This window comes from Schistocerca gregaria, chromosome 5 (genome assembly GCF_023897955.1).
Source record: "Schistocerca gregaria isolate iqSchGreg1 chromosome 5, iqSchGreg1.2, whole genome shotgun sequence".
Classification (NCBI taxonomy): Eukaryota; Metazoa; Arthropoda; class Insecta; order Orthoptera; family Acrididae; genus Schistocerca; species Schistocerca gregaria.
This window is the reverse complement of record NC_064924.1, coordinates 78,025,961-78,050,013: the sequence shown is the minus strand read 5'-3', so window position 1 is coordinate 78,050,013 and position 24,053 is coordinate 78,025,961. Positions and strand designations below refer to the sequence as shown.

The following is a 24,053-nucleotide window of genomic DNA, read 5'->3' as shown; positions in this document are numbered from 1 at the left end:
CGAACGACAGACATACTAGCGCTCCGAACGACAGACAAACACTAAATGCCTAAGAAATGCGGACTAGACACAGACTAGCAAGCTGGGGACGAGAAACTGACCTAGACTCACCCACTGGCGAGTCTTTTTTTTCCTTTATTGTTATTTTAATACCTATACAAACAGGCAGGCTGTCAGCGGCATGCTACGCCGCTCTTCAGCCATGGTGTTGACAATGACAGAACAAAGGTTGGAGAAACAGAATGAACATAGTGACGGGGTAAGAATAGTGATCACAGATACACAAAAAAAAAAAAAAAAAAAACACGGAGCCGTTCACACTCGACGATAACGACACCGAAAACACGTTGACACGTTGACACGGCACACAGAATCCGATGGCACAAGTGAACGTAGAAACGTGACGATGGACACTAAAAACACAAAACGACGTCACACACACACGAGACACAGATGGCGATGATCTCCATCGCGCGAAAGTCCACTTAGTGAGTGCGAGTTCGGGGACCTGCTAAGAGGGGAAGAAAGGCGAGGGGGGAGAGGGTGGGGAGGGGAGAACAAAGATGCCAATGGCTGAGGAGATCGGAGGAGAGGGAGAGGGACAGGGGAGGGTAAGCCCGGGGGAGGGGTGGGGAGAAAGGGAGGAGGGAGGGAGGGTGCCCAAAGGAACAGACAGAGGAAGAGGGAGGGAGGATCAAAGTTGATAGGAGGGGTAGATGGAGGGGAGGAGGACATCATCAGGGAGGGGGAGCTGCCGGAAGCCACCTTGGGAGAGGATAAGGAGGGTGGAGAGATGGAGACCGAGTGGGACGTGAGAATACAGGCGCGGCAGCGGGCGGCGTTGGGAGAGGATGGGCGAGACAAACGGGTGAGGAGGGCGAATTTGCGGGAGGTGTACAGGATCCATATCCTCTCAACGAAAAGGAGGAGGTGGGGGAAAGGAATGAGGTCGTACAGGATCCACTTGGGGGAGGGGAGACGGATGCGATAGGTGAGGCGGAGAGCATGGTGTTCAAGGATTTGAAGGGATTTATAAAAGGAAGGGCGGCGGAGATCCAGGCCAGATGGGCATAGCAGAGGATAGGGCGGATGAGGGATTTATAGGTGTGGAGGAGGGTGGAGGGGTCCAGACCCCACGTACCGCCCGAAAGGAGCTTGAGGAGGCGGAATCAGGAGTGTGCCTTGGCTTGGATTGTCCGGAGATGGGGGGTCCAGGAGAGGCGACGGTCGAGGGTGACGCCAAGGTACGAGGGTGGGACTGAGGGCGATAGGACAGCCATAGATGGTGAGACAGAAATCAAGGAGCCGGAAGAGAGGGGTGGTTTTGCCTACAATGATCGCCTGAGGTTTGGAGGGATTGACCTTCAGCAACCACTGGTTGCACCAAGCGGTGAACCGGTCAAGATGGGATTGGAGGAAATGTTGGGAGCGCTGCAGGGTGGGGGCAAGGGCAAGGAAGGCGGTGTCATCGGCAAACTGGAGAAGGTGGACGGGGGGTGACGGCGGCGGCATGTCCGCCGCATACAAAAGGTACAGAAGGGGGGAGAGGATGGAGCCTTGGGGCACACCAGCGGAGGGAAAAAAGGTGTAGGAATCTGTGTTATAGATGGTGACGTAGGACGGAAGGCGGGAGAGAAAGGAGCCGATCAGACGGACGTAATTAATGGGAAGAGGGAAGGTTTGGAGCTTGAAGAGGAGACCGGAATGCCATACGCGGACATAAGCACGTTTGAGGTCCAGGGAGAGGAAGATTGCAGAGCGACAGGAATTAAGCTGTTCAGAAAGGAGATGAGTGAGGTGAAGGAGAAGGTCGTCGGAAGAGAAGGATGGCCGAAAGCCACACTGGGTGATGGGAAGGAGGCGGTGCTGGCGGAGATGCTGGTGGATGCGGCGGGTGAGGATAGATTCCAGGACCTTGCTGAAGACCGAGGTAAGGCTGATGGGACAGTAGGAGGAGACAGCGGATGGCGGTTTACCAGGTTTAAGGAACATCAGGATACGTGAGGTTTTCCACAAGTCGGGGTAGTAACCGGTGGATAGGACTACATTCTAGAGCCTGGCCAGGGTGGAGAGGAAAGAGACAGGAGCTTCACGAAGGTGACGGTAAGTGACACGATCGTGACCAGGAGCGGTGTTGCGTTTGGTGCGGAGTGTAGCAATGAAATCCTGTATAGTGATAGGGGCATTGAATTCTGTGTGTGCAATGTTGTCCAAGCACTGGAAACCAGGAGCAAGGGGAGGGACAGAGGTGTCAGTTCGATCGCGGACATCCGGGAAGAGGGAGTAATCGTACTGGGGATCGTCGGGGATTGAAAATACATCGGAGAGGTAGGAGGCAAAGTGATTGGCCTTACTAAGGGTGTCAGGGAATGGGTGATCATCACGTAGGAGAGGATAGTAGGGCGAGGGTTTAGTCCCGGTAAGGCGACGGAAGGCTGACCAGAAATTGGACGAATTGATAGGTAGGGTGGTATTCAAATGGGTGCATGTCTGTCGCCAGTCCCAGCGTTTCTTGGCCGCGAGCAAATTTAGAATGTGTCGCTGGAGTTGCTGGTGGCGTCGTAGTGTGTCCAGGTCACGCGTGTGGTGGAAGGCACGGTAGAGACGACGGGATTCACGGAGGAGGAGGATGGCCTGTGGGGGTAAGGTAGGACGGTGGGGGTGGATGGCGACAGTAAGGACGTGGGCCTCCACGGCCTCAGACAAGGTCTGCTGGAGAAAGGAGGCGGCATGGGTTACATCGTCAGGGTGGCGGTAGGTGAAGGGGTGGCTATCGACCTGGGTGGAGAGGGTATCCCGGTAGGCATTCCAGTTTGCATGGGAATAGTCATGGATATACTTTGGGAGATGGTCATTATTAGGGTCGGGGCAGGGGCGACGACCGTCGGAAATGGTGAGGAGGACAGGGAGATGGTCGCTACCAATAGGTTCCAGGACATCCACCGTTATGCGGCCAAGGAGGTTAGTGGAGGAAAGGATAACATCGGGAGTGGAGTTGGATTCGGCACGGGTGTGCTGGGGGATTGGGATGAGGTACCCTTGAAGGGAGGAGAGGAACCGATGCCACCGCCGTAACTGGGCGGCGGAACGACTATGGATGTTGAGGTCGGCGGCTATCATGTAGGAGGAGAAGGTACAGTCAATGTGTGAGAGGAAGTCGAAGGGAATAGGGACGTTAGGGCGGACATAGATGGTGGCGCAGGTAAGGCCAGGGAAGAAGAGACTAATGATCAGGTGTTCGGTGGGGTCGGGAAGGAAAGGTTGGAGCCGTATTGGGATCTGGCGGTGGTGACCAATGGCAACTCCGCCACACGCAATCAGGAGGGGATTATCGGAGCGGTGAAGGAGGTAGGGCGACATGTGGATGGTGTGGTGGGGTTGGAGGAAAGTTTCATTGAGGACGAAGGCATCCACGCTGTGGGTGGCAAGGGTGTGCAGGAAGAGATTCTTGTTGGCGGGAAGGGAGCGGATGTTGTTGAAAAGGATATGGTGCTGTCGCGCCATGACAGAGATTTAGACAAGGGTGTCAAGCCGGGAGAAGGTTAAATGGGCCTGGTTTTTGGAGTAGGTGGCATACATTTTCAAGTGGAAAATGGAACAGGCAGCGAGGGAGACCTGTTGAAGGGTGTGAGGGCGCTGGAAACGGTGGACGTTTTGTAAGACAATGGTGAGGAACCTGATGATGTCCTGTGCCGTGGGGGGGGGGGGGGGGGGACGAAGGGAATTGCCAGGAGGGGTGGGAGCGTCCAGAGAACAGACAGGTACAGTGAGTTCAGGAGTGGTCGGAGGGGGTCGGGCTTTACACTTTTGGGAGTAGGTGGGATGGGGACGATTGCAGGTATTACAGGAGGGAGGGGATTGTAGGTTAGGGCACTGCCGGAGGAAGTGCGTTTGTTTACAATGTGGGCAGGTGGGGGCCTCGCGTTACTCAGCTGTTGGGTGTGCGTTATAGCGCAGACACCTCTGGCAGCGCAGGGATTCCGGAGGAGAACGGGAGGGGTCGACCTTATAGCGCTGGTGGAAGAGGAGGGCACGCTCCTTCAATAGTCAATGGAGGGGGCGTCCTCAAAGAAAACCCGCATAAGGCGGGTGGGGCCGAGCCGGATGAGTTGAAAATGCGGCAGACCGCCCGCACCTCCGGTGTGGGATGCGCCTTGTGCTCCGTTAACACCTCCTCCTCCGTGATCGTCGGACTGAGCCGAGTGATCACAGCGGTGAGGGTCGGTGCGCGACGAGGGGGTTATGGTTGGCGGGTGGGAGATGGAGAAGGAGCAGGGGTGAGGGAGAGCGTTGGAACCAAAATGGGTGATAGGGAGGCAGGAGAGGATGTTAGTATGGAGGGTAGGGCTGGGGGAGGAGATGAGAACGGAATCCCATCTGGGAGTGAGGAGAGGGACGGGGGCACCAGGGACGTGTCGACGGAGGAGGAGGGAGAGATTCCGGGCCTCAATAAGGGAAGGATCCGGACGGGAGAGGCGGTAGTTGTAGAAAGAAGGGGGGGAAGAGGAGGAGGAAGCAGAGGGAGCAGGGGCAGGTGGGGCGACATCCATGGCATCCTGAGAGGGGGAAGGAGGACGGGGTGGGGCCTTTTTGGGAGCAGAGGAGGTGGCGGTGCCACTAGGGCGTTTAACGGCGGCAGAAGGGTGGGTGGTGACATGAGGGATGGGAGCTATAGGGAGGTGGCGGGAACGGGCAGGTCCTGGCGTGGACGCAGCAGACGGCGCCGGAGATGATGACGGTGATGGCGACGGCGGTGGCGGTGACGGCGAAGGCGATGAGGAGAGTTGGGCGTGGGCAGTGGCCCGACTGGCCACCACCCTAGCTGGAGCTGCAGCAACAGGCTGGGGGAGTGGGGGGAAAGGAGCAGAGGGAGAGGAGCGGGAGGAAGAAGCTGGAGAGGGGGCGAAAAAGAGCGAAGGCGAAGGGAGAGTGAGAAGAGGAGGGATGGAAAGAGGGGGGTGTGACTGGGCACACCATGTAATGGTGGTGGTGGCGGCAGAGGGGGACGCGTAGACTATGGCTGTGGTAGTAGTGGTCGTAGTGGTGGTGGGCGCTGACATGATGACAAGGATATAGAAACGTACACAGGACAAAAAGGAAAGGGGAAGAAGAAGAAGAAGAAAACTGGGGACAGACGAAGACGGAAGAAGACGAAGACGGACGAAGACGGACGACGACCAGAGTCCCACGCTGCTGGCGCGGAAACTGAAGCTGACGCCGACTGGCAGGAGTGCCGCAGCTGGCGCCGCTGTCGCGGACGGGGCTGCTGCTGCAGCTGCTGCTGCCGCCGCTGCTGGAGGGCGGGATGGCTGGCTGGCTGGACCGCTGCTGCAGGAGGGTGGCTGGCTGCTACAGGCTGGACCGCTGATGCTCGTCGGGACCGCTGCTGCTGCTGCTGCTGTTGCTGCTCGGCTGCTCGGCTGCTCGGCTGCTCGGCTGCTCGGCTGCTCGGCTGTAGCGCTGTCTGGCTGGCTAGCTGGCTGGCACCTGCAAAACTAGCGCTTCGATTAGTGCTGGAATGGCACAACCGAAGGGCGGTAACCTTGTGGAATACCGCCGGGGAGAGTGAGTGCCACTGGCGAGCTCATAGCGCCCCTTAAAGGCACGTGAACAGGCAACCTTTCCCACCAGAGGGACACACCAAGGCTGCGACTGCCACAGCGGCGCCACCGCCAGGGCGACTGCTTCAAGCTACGGGCTGCGGCGCGCTCTTCAAAACAGCAATTTTTACTAAGGCTCAATCCTACCAACCAGAAATTTTGTCTCAGTCATATTGTATCCTCCTACAGTCACTCAACTTCGACACCTTACCATACACCACAGCATCATCCGAAAACAACCGCAAATTGGTGCCCTTCCTGTCTGCTGAATCATTTACATATAAAGAAAAGAACAGCGATCCTCTCACACTTCCATGGGGCACTCCTGACGATAACCTTGGCTCTGATGAACATTCCACGTCGAGCCACTCACATATCTGTGAATTTATTCCTGATACTCGTACCTTCTTTAACAGTTTGCTTTCCGGAAATCTAGAAATATGGGATCTGCCTCCTGCCCTTCATCCATAGTTCACAGTATATGATGTGAGAAAAGGGTAAGCTGAGTTTCGCAGCAGAGATGCTTTCTAAAAATGCTTATTCGTGGACATAAGCTTTCGGTCTAAAGAAAATGGATGATATTCGAACCGAGAAAATTTTCAAGGATTCCGTAGCAAACCAATGTTAGAGATATGGCCTGTAATTTTGCGAGTCCGTTCTTTTGCGTTTCTTGTACACAAGAGTCACCTGCGATTTTTTCCAGTCGCTTACGACCGCGCAGGGCGAGTGATTCGCGGTAAAAGTAAGATAGATAAGGGGCAAATGCTGTAGAGTACTCTTCGGAAAACCGAATTGGGATACCATCCCGACCTGGTGACGTATTTCTATTCAACTCCTTAAATCGTTTGTCTACGCCACGGATGCTTATTACTACGTCATCCATACAGGAGTCTGTTCGTTTGTAACACGACGGTAAGCATGTACGATTCTCTTGTTTGAAACATTTCTTAAACGTGAAATTTAAAACTTCATCTCTCGTTTTGCTGTCTTAACATGAACAGCAGACTGGTCAACAAGTGATTGGATGGAAGCCTTAGATCCACTTAGAGATTTTACATAGGACCAAGATCGTAAAAATTGCTATAGAGGCTATAAAAGTTGCGTTGGTTTACCCGTTTAGAGTGCACGTTTTATGACTTCCGAAGAACTCCCATAATGTTAAGCAAACTATGCACTTTTCGAGCCCTAAAGCTCTTGTATTGCTTCTTCCTCACATTACGAACGAATAGTGGAGAATGCTCTCCCTGGGAACATTTTTCGGACTTCAGCCTCTAGCCAGCCCAATAATAGACTTTTAATATATTTCTTTATTCCATTTTTACATGATTGTCTTACTTTTTATGTGCTGCTGACTTTTTCTCAAATGACAAAAATAATTCCACAAAACTGAGGTTTTTCCAAACGTGAAAAGATTTACCTCGGTACAGTATGGTCATAATAAGAAAGATTCCCATGGCGCAGTGGGCTTGTACTCAGGATTCTATTGTGATTTAAAAGCGTTGCAATCAACACAATATTGTTAGTACTGTAGTTAATGGTCTATCTTTTACACTACTACACTGTCAAACACCAATGATAAGTAAGTGAAATGAAATTAAGCAGAAGTAGTATCTGAAATAGAAGCAGTTGGAAATTTCCACAAATTTCCATTTTCAAGCCAGATAAAGCTGTTAATGTTTCCAGGTACACCTGGAAGCGCCACTGCCGAAGTATGGCTTAACTGTCCGCATGTTATACGCTGAAGCTAAAAAAAAAAAAAAAAAAAAAAAAAAAAAAAAAAAAAAAAAACTGGTACAGGCATGCGTATTCAAATACAGAGACATGTAAACAGGCAGCATACTGTGCTGCGGTCGGCAATGCCTATAAAAGACGACAAGTGTCAGGTACAGATTGTAGATCGGTTATTGCTGCTACAGTGGAAGTTTGTCAAGATTTAAGTGAGTTTGAACATGGTATTATATTTGGCGGACGATCGATGGGACAGAGCATCTCCGAGGTAGAGACGAAGTGGGGATTTTCCCGTACGGCCATTTCACGAGTGTACCGTGAATATCAGGAATCTTCGACATCGGAGCCCCACTCGTGTACCATTGATGACTGCGCGACACAAAGCTTTATGCCTCGTCTGGACCCGTCAATAACAACACTCGTCTGTTGATAACTGGAAACATGTTGCCTGGTCGAACGAGACTCGTTTCAAATTGTATTAAGCTGATGGACGTTTACGGGTATGGGGACAGCCTCATGAATCCATGGGTCCTGTATGTCAGTAGGAGACTGTTCAAGCTGGTGGATCATGTGCGGCTGGAGTTATACGGGACCCCTGATACGTCTAGATACGACTTTGATAGGTGACAAGCAGGTAAGCATCCTGTCTCATCATTGCATCCATTCATTGCCGTTGTGCATTCAGACGGACTTAGGAAATTCCAGCAGGATAATGCGACACCCCATACATCCAAAATTGGTACAGAGTGGAGCCAGGAACATTCTTCTGTGTTTAAACACTTCCGCTGGCCACCAAACACCCCAGACATGGACATTATTGAGCATATCTGGGATGCCATGCAACATGCTGTTCAGACGAGATCTCCACCCCCTCATACTCTTATGGATTTATGGACAGCTCTGCAGGATTCATGGTGTCAGTTCCCTCCAGCACTACTTCAGACATTAGTCAAGTCCATGCCAAGTCGAGTTGCAGCACCTCTGCGTGCTCGCAGGGACCCTACACGATATTAGCTAGGTGTACCCGTTTCTTTGGCTCTTCAGTCTGTAAACAGTTCGAAATGTTTAGCATTATATAAAATTCTGTCCCTGAGAAATTAACAACGTATTTCAGCCAGCTTTAAAATATTGCACAGCATTTAAATGTCTAGGACGAGAAACATTCATGAATCCTGTACAAAGCAAAACCCCATATCTAACCCAATAAAAACTGTAGCAAATGACGGAAACTGCGACTAGCCATTTGAGAGCAATACTTGGTATATCGATGGACGAGCAGTATTTCATAGTTCTAAAAGAGCACAATTATAATGTTTGTGCTTTTGTTCAATTCCTTGTATGAAACTCTCGTGATGAGAGGAATTTGCGTGTCCTTAGCTCGTGGTCGTGAGGTAGCGTTCGAGCTTCCCACGCCCGGATTCCCCGGTTCGATTCCAGGCGGGGTCAGGGATTTTCTGTGTCTCGTGATGACTGGGTGTTGTGTGTTGTCAATACGTTAGTTAGGTTTAAGTAATTCTAGGGGACCGATGACCGTAGATGTTGAGTCCCATAGTGCTCAGAGCCAAGGGAATTTGTGTCTTTTCTTTGGTACTCCACGTAATGTCTATCACTATTTTCTTAGCAATTCCCCTCTGTTGATTGAAATCAGGCCGGCCGCGGTGGTCTCGCGGTTCTAGGCGCGCAGTCCGGAACCGTGAGACTGCTACGGTCGCAGGTTCGAATCCTGCCTCGGGCATGGATGTGTGTGATGTCCTTAGGTTAGTTAGGTTTAAGTAGTTCTAAGTTCTAGGGGACTGATGACCACGGCTGTTAAGTCCCATAGTGCTCAGAGCCATTTGAACCATTTGATTGAAATCAGTACCTCAGTTTATAGCAGCTGCCTCATCACAGTACGTAAGGGTTAAATAAATGACTGCAGAGCACTAAGAGAATTGTTATTTTATATAAACTCAGCTACTTATCACACGTTTCGAAACTAAACATATTACTGCCGTCACTCGAGCACTTAAATCACGCACATAATCTTTTATCAGAAAAAAATTGGTCCCATTTGCTGCAACTCGTAGCGTATATTCTTTTATCAAACTTCATTATCATGTTTACTATGCTACATTACCACTTACATTCCAGTGACTCATACCAATCAACCCTTTTGAGGGGCTATTACGGAGTAAATCAAGTGAGATTTCTTGGGTGTTAGTGAACATTTCACTGTATTTCGATTTCTGCTAAAATTTTCGCTTGGCATACCGATACAAAACAAATTGTTCAAATGGCGCTGAGCACTATGGGACTTAACTTCAGGGGTCATCAGTCCAATAGAACTTAGAACTACTTAAACCTAACTAACCTAAAGACATCACACACACCCAAGCCCGAGGCAAGATTCGAACCTGCGACCGTAGCGATCGCTCGGTTCCAGGCTGTAGCGCCTAGAACCGCTCGGCCACTCCGGCCGCCACCGATACAAACAACATAGGCAAAACTAACGATTTAACCGTTCATCGCGATTACTAGATCTTGGTACTTGCTGTTCTTAGGATCACATTAAATGCAGTGTGTTGTGACCAGACGAAGCTGCAATCGTCTGGCCGCAACAATGTGTCCTTAGAGTGCACTGTAAGATAAATGACAGTAAGATGATTCATAAAAAATATGAAAATGAAATGCTATTCATAGTTCGCTGTATTACATTGTAAGTAGGCTGTTTAGGTTTTTTTTATTGGTAATGCCACGTAACGCTCTGTATGAATATCACTGGCTGTGCTGTGTGCAATCTGTGGCTGATTGGCATTGTTGTAATACTCGCCATTGTAGCGTTGGGCAGATGGATGTGAACAGCGCGTAACGTTGCGCAGTTAGAGGTGAGCCGCCAGCAGTGGTGGATGTGGGGAGAGAGATAGCGGAGTTTTGAAATTTGTAAGAATGGTTGTCATGAACTGCTATATATACACTCCTGGAAATTGAAATAAGAACACCGTGAATTCATTGTCCCAGGAAGGGGAAACTTTATTGACACATTCCTGGGGTCAGATACATCACATGATCACACTGACAGAACCACAGGCACATAGACACAGGCAACAGAGCATGCACAATGTCGGCACTAGTACAGTGTATATCCACCTTTCGCAGCAATGCAGGCTGCTATTCTCCCATGGAGACGATCGTAGAGATGCTGAATGTAGTCCTGTGGAACGGCTAGCCATGCCATTTCCACCTGGCGCCTCAGTTGGACCAGCGTTCGTGCTGGACGTGCAGACCGAGTGAGACGACGCTTCATCCAGTCCCAAACATGCTCAATGGGGGACAGATCCGGAGATGTTGCTGGCCAGGGTAGTTGACTTACACATTCTGGAGGACGTTGGGTGGCACGGGATACATGCGGACGTGCATTGTTCTGTTGGAACAGCAAGTTCCCTTGCCGGTCTAGGAATGGAAGAACGATGGGTTCGATAACGGTTTGGATGTACCGTGCACTATTCAGTGTCCCCTCGACGATCACCAGAGGTGTATGGTCAGTGTAGGAGATCGCTCCCCACAGCATGATGCCGTGTGTTGGCCCTGTGTGCCTCGGTCGTATGCAGTCCTGATTGTGGCGCTCACCTGCACGGCGCCAAACACGCATACGACCATCATTGGCAACAAGGCAGAAGCGACTCTCATCGTTGAAGACGACACGTCTCCATTCGTCCCTCCATTCACGCCTGTCGCGACACCACTGGAGGCGGGCTGCACGATGTTGGGGCGTGAGCGGAAGACGGCCTAACGGTGTGCGGGACCGTAGCCCAGCTTCATGGAGACGGTTGCGAATGGTCCTCGCCGATACCCCAGGAGCAACAGTTTCCCTAATTTGCTGGGAAGTGGCGGTGCGGTCCCCTACGCCACTGCGTAGGATCCTACGGTCTTGGCGTGCATCCGTGCGTCGCTGCTATCCGGTCCCAGGTCGACGGGCACGTGCACTTTCCGCCGACCACTGGCGACAACATCGATGTACTGTGGAGACCTCACGCCCCACGTGTTGAGCAATTCGGCGGTACGTCCACCCGGCCTCCCGCATGCCCACTATACGCCCTCGCTCAAAGTCTGTCAGCTGCACATACGGTTCACGTCCACGCTGTCGCGGCATGCTACCAGTGTTAAAGACTGCGATGGAGCCCCGTATGCCACGGCAAACTGGCTGACACTGACGGCGGCGGTGCACAAATGCTGCGCAGCTAGCGCCATTCGACGGCCAACACCACGGTTCCTGGTGTGTCCGCTGTGCCGTGCGTGTGATCATTGCTTGTACAGCCCTCTCGCAGTGTCCGGAGCAAGTATGGTGGGTCTGACACACCGGTGTCAATGTGTTCTTTTTTCCATTTCCAGGAGTGTAGATGTTGACTCTGAAATTCTTGGTATATCGCAGCACCACTTCAATAATTTGACAGTTCAGAGTCTTTTTTACCAGGATACAGATTAGCTGGCTGTTTTTCAAGGAGTTCCTTGAGGAGTGGTGAAGTGACTATGTACGTAAGAACAGAGTTCCATTAGAGTTCATAGACGTATCGCGGCACTGCAGTGAACATACAGGGTGTTTCAAAAATGACCAGTATATTTGAAATGGCAATAAAAACTAAACGAGCAGCGATAGAAATACACCGTTTGTTGCGATATGCTTGGGACAACAGTACATTTTCAGGCGGACAAACTTTCGAAATTACAGTAGTTACAATTTTCAACAACAGATGGCGCTGGAAGTGATGTGAAAGATATAAAAGACAACGCAGTCTGTGGGTGCGCCATTCTGTACGTCGTCTTTTTGCTGTAAGCGTGTGCTGTTCACAACGTGCAAGTGTGCTGTAGACAACATGGTTTATTCCTTAAAACAGAGGATTTTTGTGGTGTTGGAATTCCACCGCCTAGAACACAGTGTTGTTGCAACAAGACGAAGTTTTCAACGGAGGTTTAATGTAACCAAAGGATCGAAAAGCGATACAATAAAGGATGTGTTTGAAAAATTTCAACGGACTGGGAACGTGACGGATGAACGTGCTGGAAAGGTAGGGCGACCACGTACGGCAACCACAGAGGGCAACGCGCAGCTAGTGCAGCAGGTGATCCAACAGCGGCCTCGGGTTTCCGTTCGCCGTGTTGCAGTTGCGTCCACGTATCGTCTCATGTGCCAGAATTTACACCTCTATCCATTCAAAATTCAAACGCGGCGACCCCTCAGCGCCGCTACCATTGCTGCACGAGAGACATTCGCTAACGATATAGTGCTCAGGATTGATGACGGCGATATGCATGTGGGCAGCATTTGGTTTACTGACGAAACTTATTTTTACCTGGACGGCTTTGTCAATAAACACAACTGGCGCATATGGGGAACCGAAAAGCCCCATGTTGCAGTCCCATCGTCCCTGCATCCTCAAAAAGTACTGGTCTGGGCCGCCATTTCTTCCAAAGGAATCATTGGCCCATTTTTCAGATCCGAAACGATTACTGCATCACGCTATCTGGACATTCTTCGTGAATTTGTGGCGGTACAAACTGCCTTACACGACACTGCGACCACCTCGTGGTTTATGCAATATTGTGCCCGGCCACATCGCACGGCCGATGTCTTTAATTTCCTGAATGAATATTTCGATGATCGTGTGATTGCTTTGGGCTATCCGAAACATACAGGAGGCGGCGTGGATTGGCCTCCCTATTCGCCAGACATGAACCCCTGTGACTTCTTTCTGCGGGAACACTTGAAAGACCAGGTGTACCGCCAGAATCCAGAAACAATTGAACAGCTGAAGCAGTACATCTCATCTGCATGTGAAGCCATTCCGCCAGACACGTTGTCAAAGGTTTCGGGTAATTTCATTCAGAGACTACGCCATATTATTGCTACGCATGGTGGATATGTGGAAAATATGGTACTATGGAGTTTCCCAAACCGCAGCGCCATCTGTTGTTGACAATTGTAACTACTGTAATTTCGAAAGTTTGTCTGCCTGAAAATGTACTGTTTTCCCAAGCATATTGCAACAAACGGTGTATTTCTATCGCTGCTCGTTTAGTTTGTATTGCCGTTTCAAATATACCGGTCATTTTTGAAACACCCTGTATATTTGAATGTTGCGCAGGGTTGTTGAATTAAGCGAAACCTAACTTCTAATTGTTGTGTCTTACAGGTCCCCTACTGACTTCAGAGCATTTCTGCTCAGCCTAGAGAAGGTTCTCGACTCACTTTGTAGGAAGTGCCAGAAATTAGATAGATCTGGCGACTTCAATATAAATTTTGTATACGGTGGAGCAAGAAAAAGGATGTTTGTAGATCTCTTAAATTCATATTATCTGATGCAGACTGTGTTTTATCCAACTAGGGTGCAGGGGAACTGTAGCACAGACATAGACAATAGTTTTAGTCATTCCTCATTACTAGATGGGCATTTTGTTAGTAAAAGGCTGAATGGCCTTTCAGACCATGATGCTTTTGAACTCAAACAAATGTCACACATAATTACAAACTATGTACGAAAGCTAATCCAACAGCAATAGAGTTTTTTAAATCTTGTCAAGGACCAAGAGTGGCAAGATGTTTATAGTGCCGATAACATAGATGATAAATATAATGCTTTCCATAACACTTTTCTCATACTCTTTGAGAGTTGCTTTCCATTACAACATTGTAAACGGGGCACTAGTAGTAATATACAGCCCAAGTGGCTGACTAGTGGTGTAGAACAAAGCGGGAATTATGTCAAAATGTTAGAAGTAGTCACAATCAACCTACACTAGTCCATACAAACAGTATTGTAAGGTGCTTAAAATATTATTAGAAAGGCAAACAGAATAGCTAGTTCACAGGTTAAAATTAAAACCATATGGTCAGTTGTGAAGGAAGTGTCTGGTCAGCAGCACAAGGTCGACGATATATAGTCAGTTCGTAGTAAAAATATTTCTATTACTGACAAATCGGATAAATTTAACTATCATTTTCTGAGCATTGCTGGTGAATTAAGTAAAAATTTAGTATCTACAGGGAATCATATAACTTTCTTGGCAAATGCCTGAAATACTCCTCTGTGATATAGACAAGGTGTAGATTGAGTTAATAAATCACTGAAGACTAAGGACTCCCATGGATCTGATTGAGTGCCTAGGAGAATATCAAAGTACTCTGCTGCACATGTTAGCCCTGTATTTGGCAATATTTGTAATTTTTCCTTCAGAAATGGTCAGTTTCCTAAACGATTAAAGTGCTCAGTAGTAAAGCCGCTTTATGAAAATGGAGAAAAGGATAATGTAGACAATTTCTATGCCATCAGTGTTTGCTAAAGTTATTGGAAAGGTTATGTATGATAGGTTAGTTGATCATATTATATCACACCATTTTCTATCAAATGTACAGTTTGGCCTTAGAAGATGTTTAACAACTGAAAATACTATATTCTCTTTTCTCTGTCAAGTACTGGATGGGTTAAGCAAAAGGTTTCGAACGCTAGGGATATTTTTTAATTTAATGAAGGCGTTTGATTGTGATTTTTGTACCCCTCCCGGAAGGCGGCGCGTGGGTCTGCTCCTGAAAAGTGAAGGGTAGGCCGAGTGAAGGAAAATAGGAGGAGCAGGTGGGGTAGAACACTTGTACCGCAATTAAAAGTGGTTTTACTATGTACTTTGGCTGAGATGAGCACGTAGGTGCGAAGCCGTTCATCCATCAAATGTAACAGCGGCTAAAAGTTACGAAAGCAAAATCTGTAGTTTGTCTTCTCGGAATGAACTGGGCTGAATCTGGAGCGGCGCTCGTAGAGCTGCACAGCCCCGGCTAGGTCAGTGACGGTGTCTTAGTGCCAACCTAGTAGAGCGCGCCTACGTTGTGGCATCGTAGCTATCGATACTACAGTGTTGATCACAAAATATTGCTCCAGATGTTGTGCCATTACGGAATACGGGGAGTAACTCAGAATTGCTTCACCTCTTACTTTAGCAACAGACAGCAAATGGTTCAAATGGCTCTGAGCACTATGGGACTCAACTATTGTGGTCTTTAGTCCCCTAGAACTTAGAACTACTTAAACCTAACTAACCTAAGGACATCACACACATCCATGCCCGAGGCAGGATTCGAACCTGCGACCGTAGCAGTCTCACGGTTCCGGACTACGCGCCTAGAACCGCGAGACCACCGCGGCCGGCAACAGACAGCAAAAAGTCATTATTGACAATATTGAGAATGGCTGTGATGTGGGGTCTGAGTTGGGTCGAGTCAAGGTGGAGGGGGGTGGGGAGCGGGATGCCCCAGGGATCAGTGTTGGGGCCACTCCTGTTCCTCATTTTCTAAAATATTTCTGTTTGCTGATGAGACTAGCTTGATAGTAAAAGATGCTGTGTGCAACATTGGCCCGGTTTCTAACAGCGCAGTTCCTGACTTTTTTCGGGTTACTAAACGTTTCATTTTTATCTGTTATTACGTTAATGTTGTAATTTCATGCACTGACATGTTCCAGGACCTTGGAGATTTACTCCTCAATTTGGTCCTACGGACCTTGGCGTATAAATAAATAAAGATTCCCACCTCTGACCCCTCTTTTGACTGGACCAGACGTGGTAATCTTCCTTGACATCGGTCAGGGGACCTGAAGATCTCGTAATATGTCGCCAAAACTGGTTGCTCAATAAGAAACTGAAATTTGGTTGGCTGAAAGGGGTTTTCATTCGACATTCTTCTGCACTTGCTAGCGGCCATTCCTCACGTGTTTACCGCGCTCATCAGTCCACTACGCTGCTGTGCAACAGCACAGGCAGCGGCGCACAGGAGCGGCGCAGCCACGGACCACGTCCGTGGTGCGGTCGGCCTCTGCACGGCCATTAGTGCGGCCCGGCCGCTGCTAAGAACCGCCGTATTGCCCTCCGCCGCGGTCAGCCCGGCTGCGGTGGGGGCGGCAACCGGCCAGCGCGACGTGCCGCGACTCTGCAACTGCCGCCGCTCCCGCCCCCGCCCCTGCCGCCGCCCCCGCCTGGGGGCCGACAATTACACCGGCGCCGAATTACACGCCACGCGAGCCACCGACGGAATACAGAGACGTCCACCCCATTCCCTGCGCTTACGGCCGATACTGCGCCGCCTTCCGACACCTGCTTTGCAAGACATCGCCGCAGTGTACCGTGTACCCGCCCTTCGCCTACGGGGATCGGCAACGCCTCAGACACTGAATCGTGCATATGTACAAGGCGTTGCCTCCCCGGACTGCGTCAGTCACAACAAGGTCGACAGACGGCCGCCAGTGGCCGATTCCCTCCGCCGGGTTATGTGTTCGGAACTGGATCGGCACAAATTCCTCCGCGCCCCAGGTATATAGGGCGGTGCAAGCCAACACATTGCTAGTTCCCTCCACCGGAGCTCTGGCCCCATTCAAACGCCGGTCTGAGCAGCCCATCAGTCAGAGCTCGCTCGGGAACGATGACTTTCCAGCGGATCCCGAGACATACCTGTCGGCCAACTGCGTCAAACACTCAACCTCCGTTGTTATGGATTGTTGGCGGTATAGTCTTGACTTCCCACTACATTTATTCGCTGCCTGTTCCAGGCGTATGCCTGTTACTGTTTGAGAAGTATTTGTGGTGTCACCGCCAGATACCAAACTTGCTAGGTGGTAGCCTTTAAATCGGCCGCGGTCCGTTATTATACGTCGGACCCGCGTGTCGCCACTATCAGTGATTGCAGACCGAGCGCGGGCACACGGCAGGTCTAGTCTAGAGAGACTCCCTAGAACTCGCCCAGTTGTACAGCCGACTTTGCTAACAATGCTTCACTGCCTGCATACGCTCTCATATGCAGAGACGATGGTTTAGCATAGCCTTCAGCTACGTCGTTTGCTACGACCTAGCAAGGCGCCATATTCTTCAAGAATGTATACTGAACTGATAATATTGTGAATAATGTACCGTCAACAGCGACGCTCATCACTAATGGATTCAAGTTAAGTATCAAACTAATTACGTCCGCTTTCTAAATTCTAATTCCTTGTCATGTTCCAGATCTCACGTCAATATAGTTCTTCCCTCCTCACGTGAGCTAAAACGTGTACATTTCGGCCTCCATTAGTAACACGGTGTTGGCTCTTCTGCCAATATAACACTATTACTTTTTTGTTGAGAGCCGGCCAGGGTGGCCGAGCAGTTCTAGGCGCTACAGTATGGATCCGTGCGACCGCGACGGTCACAGGTTCGAATCCTGCCTCGGGCATGGATGTGTGTGATGTCCTTAGGTTAGTTAGGTTTAAGTTGTTCTAAGTTCTACGGGACTGATGACCTCAGAAGTTAAGTCCCATAGTGCTCAGAGTCATTCGAACAATTTTTATTTATTTATTTTTTTAGAGTTTTCTCGTGTTATTAAATCTCTCTACTGTGGTCGTCATAAGGCCTTGTTCTTGTTTACCTGTGTCTCATTGTTTCCTATCTAGCATCTCCCAGTGGAGAGCACAGTGGCCGGTGTGATACCAGTCTCCATCTCACCCTACTACAGTGCTTGTTTTCAGAGCCGCATCGAGGTGATTGCTGGTTTTCAAAAACCAAATGAGGTGATATGCGGCCCTCACCTACGTACCCTCTGCCTCAGAGTTGAAATATTAAAAGTTTTGGCTGGTTCCGTTGTCTAGGGGCTGGGATACGTAGTTGCGCATTACGAACCAAATACTGCTGAGTCTAAAGCATACAATATCAACAGACACATTAATCGAATCGTCGAAGGTTCCTATCGCTCGGCAATTTCGAATTTTTAACGCAACATAGTAATTTATAAATGAAAGATTGCGATTAAATAAAATCTGCAGGTAGTATCTTAACGACTTTAAATGATGAGTAAGACAGCAGAAATACCTTTTAGAATGACGTTTACTACTGCAAAACACTTAATGGTGTCGATTGTCCAGCAATTAAATAAAAGTTGAATAACAGGGAAACAACAGATTGCTACTTTACATAATTAGTTATTAACAACAACATAGCTCGCGAGAGCAACTTGTAAACGCATACTACATCTTCACTGCACTACGAAATGTATCTGTTTCCCGCGACCGTGCATCCGTCGCGCCGTACTGTCCCGTACTCTCCGTGTCCTGTCGGACTGTCTCTCGCGCCGCACTGTTCAGAATTGCCCTCTCCCCCGCTTCCATACAGTCGCTCCAGGTATCCTTTTTCTAAACGATTGCTGCGGTTGGCTAGAGCGGTCCCGCCCTGTCTCCAATCACTCTCACAAACATAATGAAACACATTCGAAATACGAGATTTACATTTAAATAACTTCACATTAAATCAATATTCCTATGGCTGGACCATAAACACGCTAAAACACACTCTATTAAATACATAAACAAATTAAATAAACATAAATCGAATAGAACAGAAGTAAGCCAGTAGCATAATGGCTCTGTGCTTTCTAAAACACAGTAAACAATTGACCAATTTCTTCATGACTAGTATATATCGGATATAAACAATGACGTAGATGAATAAATATATTTATAAGCATGCTACTACAGTTTTTCCTGTAACTATGGAGTATTTATAGCCTGACGCGATCGATAGTAATCGGCCAGTTTGACCTCCAATCACTCATGTACTATTCAAGTTATATGCCTGTAATTTATACTAATTTAGGTTTACACTAATATCTTTCTAAAGGCATGTCGATCGACAAAATCTCATGAACCGTTTAGATTTTGGAAATTCGTTGCTGGCGTTACTTGTATAATTTATCATCAGATACTAATCTTTAAACAGAATCGTCGTGCAAATAATGATAATGTACATGTTTCTTTCTGGTGTATCACGATTCATCTGGCTTCTATTAATTTCTATACGAACTGTGAAAGGTCTACCATTAAGGCTTCATAAAGACCGCACTCCCAGTATGTCTCCTTCATCGGCACTGCCTGACCATGGAATTCACAGCCAAACGTCGGCTGGACCACGCTCTGGGACTAACGTTCGGCATCACGTGGTTGCTGCCAGACCCCGGCTTGCCGAGCAGCCCTTGCGGCCACGCCAATTCCGAACTTAAGAGTATTTTAAGGGCGCCACAATTCGCCCGTTACCTCACATGATACTGCACCCCTGGCAAAACTGGCAAAGGTGTGATAACCACCAAGCAACTCCTATCTTTCTGTAGTTATGGCTCTGGAGATTTGGCAAATTTTGTAACTATGTGAGTATGTATCAATAGGCTTGGATTTCTCGACCTGTAAAAAATGTTTGACAGCATAATATGCTGCAAGATGTTCGAAATGTTGAGAAAGAATAGAAGTAACATGCGGGGGAAGATAAATAATACACAACCTGTTCAAGATAGAAGAAGGAGTAATAACAATGGAAAACCAACAATGATTTGCTAGGATGAAATATTGTTTTGGACAGGAATGTAGTCTCTTACCCCAACTTCCTACTCTGTACACCGGAGAAGCAATAACGGAAATTAAAGAAAGGTTTAGGGGTGAGATTGAAATTCAGGATGAATGGATATCAATGGTAACAGTTGATGGTCGCATTACTATCCACAGTGTAACTGAAGAGAAGCTACAGGGCCTGTTGAATGGAGTAGTCCGTCCAAAGAGTATAGAATATGGATTGAGCGTAAACCGAGGAAAGGGAGGTAATGAGGAGTATCAGATACGTGAGTAACCGATAAACTTAACATCAAAATTTGGGCCACGAAGTAGACAAATTTAAGGACTGCTGCTACATTGGAGACAAATCAGTTCATGGCGGACGAAGCAACGACGACGTAAAATGGAAATGAACACGGGTAAAGACATTTCTGGGCAAGAGCGTCTGTCACTATCAAACATCGGTCTTAACCTGAGCAAGAAAGTTTAGATAATTTACGATTGAAGCACAGAATTGTGTGGTAATGAATCATGGAACGTGGGAAAAGAGGAACGTTGGAAGAACAGGAAAAGAAGCTTCAGACGTGGTCCGCAGGATCGGTGGAGAGAGACACATACGGAAAACACAGACACAAAGAAGGGATAGAATCATAGGAGAAGTGTTAGGATCAGGGAATAACGTCCGTGGTGCCACTCTAGTCGGAACTGCCGAGTGTAAAACAGGTTGGCGGAAGACGGAGAATACGTCAAACAAATATCTGATGACGTGGGGTGGAAACCCTAATCTGAGGTGGAGGGGTTGGCAAACAAAAGACAAAGAAAACAGAGAAAGAGGGGAGGAGGGAGAGAGAGAGAGATAGAAAGAATTACACAAGAACTACGTCTGTTAAATGTTTAGCACAGTGGTTAGCAAAGACAATTTTCGATGCTTTAACGTGCGTGAGAGTGTCGCACCGCCTAGAATAAGGTCAAAATATTCAATACCTGAGTGGCGATACCTTCCAATGGTCTCACGACACCAGATGCTGTAGCAATACAGCCGATGATGCCGATCATACACACTAAGGTTGAACTTAGATCAACGGAGTACAGCTGTCTATAAGTACAACCACTTGGCAACACCAGAAAAAGCTTCAGATGTCTTTTTTATTTACTCGGCAGAGGCAGTTCGTACAAGTGCAAACTTAGAAACAGCTCCGGCTGAAGGTGTGGGTAGACTGCGCATCGTACCCACTTTTCGTAGTTCCTACCTCTACAGCGTCTTCATTCGACAGAAGCCGGAGCAGGCCCTACCGTCGGCTCATTGCATCAGCGGGCCGGGCCGTCGGTAAACAGACGCTGTACCCGCTGTCTGCCGAGCTGGGCCGCTGGGCCCGGGCATCTGACCAGTGGTTGATCGTGCAGCTGCCAGCGCTTGGCTGCTCCAGGCCACGACTTATCGCAGCAAGTCTCCGAAACCTCATGTTCAGTGTTCTTTGCTTCCCCTTTCGACTTACCGTAGAATGTCTCCAAAAATCACATTTTCACTGTTCTTCCCTACCCTTCCCATTCCTCACGTACAACCAGGGCCTTGGATAGCATGATCAGGACTGGCTGCGTTCGTGATCAATACCTTCTTGATCACTATCCCCCGTCCACAGTTTCCAACATTGTCCTTTCCTTTATCAAAATTCCTCTTCGTGCGGGAGCTTTTCATATTCTGTATACTTCGAAACTAGCATTCCTTCCAAAGCAAAGGTTTCGAGTAGATCACGTTGAGGAATTAAAAAAAAAGTTCAAATATGTGTGAAACCTTATGGGACTTAACTGCTAAGGTTATCGGTCCCTAAGCTTACACACTATTTAACATAAATTATCCTAAGGAGAAACACACACACCCGTGCCCGAAAGAGGACTCGAACCTCCTCCGGGATTAGCTGCACATTCCATGACTGCAGCCGCTCGGCTAATCCCGCGCGGCGTTAACGAATTGGGTGCGCGTTAGTTCTTTGCTCTCTACATATTGCACAATCGTTTTTAATCGTAACTTGAGGTAAATACATTAAAGCGTACGTAGCATCTATCCAGAATTATGCCACTCTGTCGTGTGAGCTAGTAACAGATTACTCTTGACACAAGTATATGGCAATTTCTTCGTTATATCCGTAATGGAATTTTAGCTTTAATAACTCCTTTGTCGTCCACCCCGTCATTGTCTTTCACTGTCTGAAGTGAAGAAACTCATGAAATCATTCTATGACCTCATTCCCTTTATACAGGGTGTTACAAAAAGGTACGGCCAAACTTTCAGGAAACATTCCTCACACACAAAGAAAGAAAATATGTTATGTGGACATGTATCGGGAAACGCTTACTTTCCATGTTAAAGCTCATTTTATTACTTCTTTTCAAATCACATTAATCATGGAATGGAAACAAACAGCAATAGAACGTACCAGCCTGACTTCAAACACTTTGTTACAGGAAATGTTCCAAATGTCCTCCGTCAGCGAGGCTACATCCATCCACCCTTTGTCGCATGGAATCCCTGATGCGCTGATGCAGCCCTGGAGAATGGCGTATTGTATCACAGCCGTCCACAATACGAGCACGAAGAGTCTCTACATTTGGTACCGGGGTTGCGTAGACAAGAGCTTTCAATTGCCCCCATAAATGAAACTCACGAGGGTTGAGGTCAAGAGAACGTGGAGGCCATGGAATTGGTCCGCCTCTACCAATCCATCGGTCACCGAATCTGTTGTTGAGAAGCGTACGAACGCTTCGACTGAAATGTGCAGGAGCTCCATCGTGCATGAACCACATATTGGTCGTACTTGTAAAGGCACATGTTCTAGAAGCACAGGTAGAGTATCCCATATGAACTCATGATAACGTGCTCCATCGAGCGTAGGTGGAAGAACATGGGGCCCAATCAAGACATCACCAACAATGTCTGCCCAAACGTTCACAGAAAATCTGTGTTGATGACGTGATTGCACAATTGCGTGCGGATTCTCGTCAGGCCACACATGTTGACTGTGAAAATTTACAATTTGACCACGTTGGAATGAAGCCTCATCCGTAGAGAGAACATTTGCCCTGAAATGAGGATTGACACATTGTTGCATGAACCATTCGCAGAAGTGTACCCGTGGAGGCCAATCAGCTGCTGATAGTGCCTGCACACGCTGTACATGGTACGGAAACAACTGGTTCTCCCGTAGCACTCTCCATACAGTGACGTGGTCCACGTTACCTTGTACAGCAGCAACTTCTCTGACGCTGACATTAGGGTTATCGTCAACTGCACGAAGAATTGCCTCGTCCATTGCAGGTGTCCTCGTCGTTCTAGGTCTTCCCCAGTCGCGAGTCGTAGGCTGGAATGTTCCGTGCACCCTTAGACGCCGATCAATTGCTTCGAACGTCTTCCTGTCGGGACACCTTCGTTCTGTAAAATCTTTCTCGATAGAAACGTACCGCGCCACGGGTATTGCCCCGTGCTAATCCATACATCAAATGGGTATCTGCCAACTCCGCATTTGTAAACATTGTACTGACTGCAAAACCACGCCGTGATGAACACTAACCTGTTGATTCTAAGTACTGATGTGCTTGATGTTATTATTGTAGAGCAATGAGTCGCATGTCAACACAAGCACCGAAGTCAACATTACCTTCCTTCAATTGGGCCAACTGGCGGTGAATCGAGGAAGTACAGTACATACTGGCGAAACTAAAATGAGCTCTAACATGGAAATTAAGCGTTTCCGGACACATATCCACATAACATCTTTTCTTTCTTTGTGTGTGAGGAATGTTTCCTGAAAGTTTGGCCCTACCTTTTTGTATCACCTTGTATATTATTTTATTTTTGATACGTGGGGTACACAATGTTCTATAATACTACACGCTGTGTTCCAGTTCCGTTAGGAGTGCCTATGTGAAATTCAAACAGGAATGCCATCTTTTGGCGAGTTGCGGCGGTCCAATCCTTCAAGTTCCAAAAACAGCTGTGAAAAAAGTCAAAGTGATGGCACTATTGCAGCAGGTATCTGGCCCTGCATGTAAAAGCAGTGTGACCGACACTCATCGGAAGATGGCAGCGAAGTAGTGAGGCCACATCAAGCATTTCCAATCTTTCGCCCTTTGTGGGTGAGAATTCGTCGAATTTGACCCGAATACGAGTACCTATAAGCAGGTTCCTGTTGCTCCTCCATGCCATTACCACATCCCAGGAAGCGAAGACTGTGAACGAGTTTTTGTGCAGCAAATGGGTCACATTCCTAGATCACCAACTGTATTCGCTGGATTTGGCTCACGCAACTTCTGTTTGTTCCAAAAATTGAAGTTGGCTTTGCAACAATGTATGGCGGAGTTAACGGCATCG

General features: G+C 48.3%; 1 protein-coding gene across 1 annotated transcript in view; it reads left to right on the top strand.

Moving 5' to 3' along the window:
• LOC126272930 (lachesin-like) overlaps window positions 1–24,053 on the top strand; it is a 2,822,604-nt gene that overhangs the window by 390,070 nt on the left and 2,408,481 nt on the right. The window lies entirely within an intron of this gene.